This window comes from Channa argus, chromosome 15, assembly GCF_033026475.1.
Source record: "Channa argus isolate prfri chromosome 15, Channa argus male v1.0, whole genome shotgun sequence".
Taxonomy (NCBI): Eukaryota; Metazoa; Chordata; class Actinopteri; order Anabantiformes; family Channidae; genus Channa; species Channa argus.
Window position 1 is genome coordinate 1,974,595 of NC_090211.1, and position 7,408 is coordinate 1,982,002.

A 7,408-nucleotide genomic window follows, 5' to 3' on the forward strand; every position below is an offset into this window, starting at 1 on the left:
AAAATAAGGTGTTAGCAAAAGAACATACCTTTAATTATCCCACAGTGGGGAAATTTCTATGGTATAGCAGCAGCAAAAGAACAAGATCTAACTAGCTTCACTTTTGTTGTCAATGATCATGAAACATTTTTCCATCTCCACCTTCCTGCAGACGTTAATGCAGTATCAGGTGTGAGTACAAGTTACAAGAGCAGTATTGAACTTAATACTTGTACAGGCATTGGGACATTCCTAGATCAAGATTATATCATTTCCCTTCCAATTAAAAAAAGCTTTTAAATCTTCGTAGCAAATATAAAATAGAGGCAAATGCAAACTCCTGGGAAACCAACTAAAAAAAAATTATTAAATAAAAATCCTCTCTCCTCCACTGATCCACCCAGCTTTATATTCTTTCACTTAAATGGAACCTACCACCTGTACAGGTAAGAATGGGGTGAGGTTAATCACAGCAAAATACGCAGGTTAGTTCAATTTATATGCAAAATATGAAAGCTAGATATCCACTGCAAACATCACAATGTGCCTATGGCTGCATGTATACAACTCTCTCTAATCACACCCTGTTTATTAAACTGTACTGTACTTAAGTTATATAGAACCTATTCTCCTTTAACTTGGTAGCACCCAACCTCACACTACCTGAACCTGATTCTAGAAAAACAATAAACCAAACACCACCCATATGTCCTGAAACAAAACTAATCAGATTAATTCAACAATTATATTACAAATAATAACTTAAAAAAACTCACTCACTCACTGTAAAACTGAAGACAAATAACAATAGGAATGAAAATAACTGAAAATAATAATACAGGTACAATTCAAGGTTTCAAATATTGAAATAGAAATATGCTGAGTCACAACAGCAATGATCACCACAATTTACTATAGCTCTTAATTAACGATTTTGAAGCAAAATATTACCATATTATGTTTCACAGCATCAAAAAGGGTAATAACCAAAATACTTAGGCTACAATGTTATAAAGAAGATTAGCAGCATGCAATCAGTCCCGCTCTGTCCTCTACCTGCTGCAGTAAGTCTCAGGCTCTAAACCTGCTGCTGCTGGCTGACCAGAAGGGGGCACTGCTGTTCACAAAACTCTATGCACAAAGGTTAAAGGTTTTTAGCAGCTGTAAATGCACTCAAACAGAGGGCAGAGCAGTTCTTTGAAGAATCAAAGGTTTTTCATTTTTAGCTAATTGAGTTAATGGATAGTGAACAACGACATTCGTATATAAATTCTTTATAACAATTATACAGTTTTTACCAATTGCAAAAACTAATTTCCTGAAATGTCCGACCATTTTCTCAGAACCTTAAACACAAATCCAAACATTCAAAGTACATTTACAAAACAGACTTTTCTATTAACACCAAACAAAAGCACATTACTGCATAATCACTCTATTTGGAATTCATTCTGCAACATCAAGTTTTTGTGCAGGGTTTGGCCAGAGGTTCTCCTCCACAACCCAAGCAATATTTTCCTGTGCCAGGGAACTGCTTCCCTCATCGCCCTCAAATGATCAAGGACATGGTCTACAATAGTTGCCCGAATTTCATCAGTAATGATTGTTCTTGGACTTCATCGTCCCCTTACTCTTTATCCACCTAGTCTTCCTCCTCTGTTTCGTTGTATCTTTCTCTCCATTGTAGATGGATGCACATGAGCCAACTGTGCAATCTAAACCAACTTTTATGCTGCCATTGGAAACATTGAGTTGGTGGATGAGTTGTGTATAAAAGATGACGGCTAAAATATTTAGTTACTTATTTACAAGCATAAATAATTTTATTAGCCACTTCAGAGTTTAGATTAATCAACTGAATCTACCTCTGTTGTTATTTCTTGCATTTACCTATCTAGTTCTGATTGGTGGGTACATGTCACGTGAGAGAGTGGAATTAGGAAGTGAAGTGTCTGAACTGCTGAGGAAAGTTATCGGTCTCAATCTGGCTCTTCTTTGTTAAAAGAGTGATTCAACTACCACACACTGAACCCACACATTACAATAGCTTTTATAACCACTTATTTTTTTAATTCTTCTGTTAAATTAAAAAGATAATGGTTTCTGAAACTGTCAGGACGATGCTGTATTGCTGGAGCTGGTTCTCCAGTTTCCTCCTGTAGGAGTCTTTGTTCTCCATGAGTCTTACTTTTACCTCTTTCTGCTAAGACTTCAGCAAGTCTCTGCCCCCATCCCTGAAGGCACACTTCTTTCTGTTGAAAAGCTACTTGGTGATCCTGGGTTTATTGTTGGGGAAGCACCTCACTGTCCTGGTAGGGATGGTGTTGTCCACACATGTGAAGTTTATGTACACAGTCTGTCATGGAGTCAATGTTATATCAATGTAGAGGTATATGCTTCCTTCATGCTAGCATGAAGTGAGACCCTGGAATATGCTCCTGCAGACAAGTCTCAATCAAGCATAATGCTGCACTCCCGATATTCCCACTGGGTTGTGATCAGTGCACCAAGCTTTTCCATTTTATTTACCAGGGACCTCACATTAAAAACATAAAACATAACCATAACAAAAACATACAATTCCTCCTTTTAGCCTTCAGTTTGAGTCTGGCCCTGCATCCCTGGCATCTTCTTCTTAACTGCGAAGAGATCTGGGGTCCTGGCGCCCATCGTTGTAAAGTGAGGAAAAAACTGACAGTGTCCATGATAAGGTGAAAAAATTCAGAGAAGAGATCTTAAAAGTAGTAGAAAAACAAAAACACAGTAAAAACTAATGGGAGCTACTGGGACAGGTGGCCACCTGAAGTCTTTGAGAAAAAAATGTTAGTTGTTTGTGAAGTAAAGTCACTTCAGTCAAGTCAAGTGTTTTTTTAAAACTATTAAAACTGTAGGGACATAATAATCCTTAAATGTAATCTTGAACTTAAAACATTGCTTCATTGCATTCAGCAGAACATATCAACTAAACATGTGTTGTATTCAGAAACTTAATTAAACCTTTAATTCTTAAAGTCTGCAACCTGGCAGCACACACAGTTGCAATGGTTTGGTGCTTTCCCTGTGCTTTGTATGTTTGTTTGTATGGTATTGTGTATTTGTATTGTGTTCACACTCGGAACGTGTAGATTAGCAAACAACATCTACAGCCGGCACGATCTGTCTATAGCCCCTGGTTCCGGAACCTGGAGTGTATGACGGTTAAATGCAGACCCATTTATTTCCACAGAGAGTTTACTGTAGTCATGATAACTGCTGTTTATATTCCATCCGATGCAAATGCTAACTCCGCTCTCGGACATTTATACATGGCAGCATTAACAGTCAGCAGAGCAAGTATCCTGACATGGGACTTCAATCCTGCAAAGCTTAAAGCAGTGCTCCCTTAATTCTACCAAAATGTAAGAGCTAACACACTGGTGTACTGTAATATCAAGGTGGGCTATAGAGCCAAACCAGTGGCACACCTAGGCCAGTCTGACCACATGTCTCTGCTTCTGATCCCTGCGTATGCCCCCCTCAGGAAAACTGCCCACACCACCACAATGACATGTGAAAACTTGGCCGGATGGCTTTCAGGTCTGGTGACAGGGCTCTGTAGAGCGTGGCCCAATTAAACCTGAAGAGAGGCATCAGAAAGGCTAAGATGGACTATAGGTAGATTGAGGACCACATGGACAGCAACAACAGCAGCCATGTGTGGCAGGGACTCCAGCATCTTACCAACTTCAGAACCAACTTTGGAGCTGCTGAAGGTGATGCATCACTGACAGAGGAACTAAATGTCTTAGCCCATTTTGGAGGCACCGGAGGCAGCTGGTGCCCCAGGGACAGTTGTTGTTGACTGATCAAAAGAGGGAAGGTAATGCACATTGAAACGCACTGCAATGAAGACATGCTCACACACACATACACTGATTTAGCTTGCCAGACATGCACTGATTATTTGCCAGATGAATGCAATGAAAACTGCCTTACAAAGCTCATGCATGCTGAAGTGGATGTGGATTTGACTTTGGAAGCTGTCTGTCTGTATTGTCTTGTCTAGAGTCACTCTCATGTGCATGAGCGTTGGTGTCCCCAACGTGCAAAAATTTCATGTAAGAAGGTGATTTACATTGTACAGCGCATGAAGTCATATTGAAACGATGGATCCAAAATGACCAAGACAATAGTGGTCTTTGTCCAATTATTCCATGGAAAAACCTCTCACCTACTGAACATTGCCAAAATTAGGAGCATCCTGTCTAAATGTGATGCTGAAAAACTGGTCCATGCATTTGTTACCTCTAGGTTGGACTACTGTAATTCCCTACTTTCAGGATGCCCCAGTAACTAAAGAGCCTGCAATTAATCAAAAATGCTGCAGCAAGAGTGCTGACTGGAACTAGCAAGAGAGATCATATTTCACCTTCACTAGCGTCTCCATTGGCTTCCCATTAAATCTAGAATAGAATTTAAAACCCTGCTTCTTACATATAAAGCTCTAAATGGTCAGGCTCCATCATATACAGAAGACCTCATAGCACCATATCATCCCAGTAGACCACTTCGCTCTCAGAATGCAGACCTACCTGTGGTTCCCAGAATCTCCAAAGGTAGAATGGGAGGTAGAGCCTTTAGCTATCAAGCTCCTCTCTTGTGGACCCAGTTCCCAGTTCAGATTCGGGAAGCAGACACCCTCTCTACTGTTAAGTCTAGGCTTAGAACCTTCCTCTTTGATGAAGCTTATACTTAGTTATAGTTATGCTGATATAGGCTTAGACTGCTGGGGGACCCACCCCCGATGCACTGAGCTCCTTTCCTCCTCTTGACCCTCTCTTCTCTCCTCTCACCCCACAACTGTCACCACTGTATGTCATTAACTCTGTGTGTTTTCTCCCTTAGTTGTCTTTCTCCTTCTCTGTCCCCCTCTCTCTGTCCCCCTCTGCAGGTGTCCCCGGGCTTTGGAGCTTTGTTTTTTCCAGTGTGCAGCTACTGCTCCTACCAACCTGCCAGATGTTTTGTTGTTGCTTTTTTTGCTCGTTTTCTTCTCTCTCTTCACTTTCCACTCACCCCAACCGGTCGAGGCAGATGGCCGCCCACCCTGAGCCTGGTTCTGCTGGAGGTTTCTTCCATTAAAGGGAGTTTTTCCTCTCCACTGTTGCCTATGGCTTGCTCCAGGGGGAATTGTTGGGTTCTCTGTATACATCTATATAATCTTGACTTTATTCTGTAAATTGCCTTGAGATGACTTTGTTGTGAATTTGCGCTATATACATAAAGTTGAATTGAAGAAAATTAATTGATAAAATAATTTGAGCACTATTAGCAGACTCCACATTGTTAACCAATCCATATGTTAACTTTGTTAACCTGAGAAATAACTGACATATATTTTGTTACAGGACCATGATGGCAGATAATAACCTATTGCTTACATTTCGGCTAAGATGGATCCTGTAGATTATGATGCCTGCAAGCTGTGACAGTTGCAGAGAAAGCTGTCATGGCATCTTTATCTTTCCTTATCTGTGCGACAATACAAAGGCAGCGCATCCTTCATCTGTGATCCTTTGCAGCTTGTGACACATGGTTCCTCTGTCTTGTATTCAGCGTTACGTCTCGTTTCACAGCCTTTGATGAGATTTGTACTGAGGATGACACTACAAATGTGATAGAATCCAGCCTTGTATTCCTCTGGAGGGAGGAACTCAAACTGTAGGGATGCTTACCTGCTATAAAAGGAAGCTACTTTTACTGAAACTTCTTCACCGTCTCCAGACTGGTAAGAACTCTGTATGACTGCCTGACCTTCTATGCATAGAATAAACATAAGAAAGACAATTCTCTTGTCTTAGTTGTTATTTCAGTTCTCATCATCAAGGTATTCTTGTTTCCATACCCTAGGTCAGCCAATTATAGCTGCTACAACCAGAGTCAGTTATTTAGGATGCATACTGCATAATCAGTTCTCAGGAGATGATATGGCCCAGAAACCACTTAGTAAAATCTATCAAAAGACAAAATGTTTAGCTAGAAAGTCACTGCTGCTTGATAGTGTTATACTAAAAATTTTGTCCGGGGCTTTTGTGCCATTCCACTTTGATTATGGTGCCTCTTATTGGTACAGCAGTTGTTCTCAACTCAAAAAAACACACTAGACAACTCAAAATAAGTTGATTAGAGTCATGCGTCCCTCTCATGAGTTCTAAAATACTTTCTTACTGCCGTAGTTCTTTTAAACAGTTCCCCATTATATTTAAAGCAACTGTCCACTCAGAGGGGTTTGCTAAAACATTAGTTGTTAGAAATTCAATCATAAGTTGTGTTGCTTAGAAAATATATTAAATTAGTTGAGTGTTGTTTTTATTGTATTTATATGAATTTTATATTTTTATATTTGTGACCAGTCTTGCCTGAACTAAAGTTCTCCCATTTTATTCATCAGAACACCAGAATAAAAATATTCTTTGACTTTATTCTGTTTTTATCCCGAACAATCTATTTGTTAAATAAGTCTAATACTAAATTTACTATTAACAGAGCCCTTTATTTTGGCAACTTCAAATCTTTATCTTCTTTATCTTCTAAAAATGTCTTTCCTGTTCTCACTTTTCTCTAAAGTGTCAAATTACTCAATTTTAAAAAGGAAATAGCAGCCGATGATGCATTTGCATTATTTGAGCAGAAATCTGTGTTGATTACAGTCATACATACACTCACAGTGTTACACACGAGGTTGTAAAAGCTTAGTTACAAACTTCTCTTAAGTTGTTTTAGTGTAAAGTATACAGAACATACAGCCAACTATTATGTACTGTAAGGTATGTCCGGTGTGAACACATGCAAAAGCAGGCACAAACCAACACGTAGACATTTTTGGTGGGAGCAGATCTGATTGACACCTACTGCAAACTGTTCCATTGTAAACCCAGATTTTTAAGATTACCTGGCTTCTTAATCAGTCAGTGTGTAGTCTGATGGTCAAAAGCTAATTTTTGTTCTCTTCCAGTTGAGTTCAGTCTTCAGTCAAACGTCTGAGAAATTGGTGAAAATGTATGTAGGTCTGTACAGTCTTTAAACGAGTGACAAGCTTCAGCAGCTGACATGGCAGAGGTGTGTTGGTTGCCTCCCTCACTAGTCTCCAGGCATAGTAACTTAGTTTTTTTGAGGACAGCCTACTCTAGGCCAACTTTTACATGTGCCAAATTCCTTCTGTTTTCAATGATGGATTTAACTGTACTCAGAGAGATGTTTAAAGGAAATGTTCTTTTATCCATCCCCATGCTTCTGCTGCCCGTGTGTGTGTGTGCATGTGTGTCATGTGTGCGTGTGAGTGTGTGAGAAAGAGAGACAGAGAGATAATGATAGTTTAGCGTGTTTTAGTTCCCACTAGAAATATAAATAGGTCCTGTTTTAGGAAGGATGATTCATATGAAGTGCTTTTGCA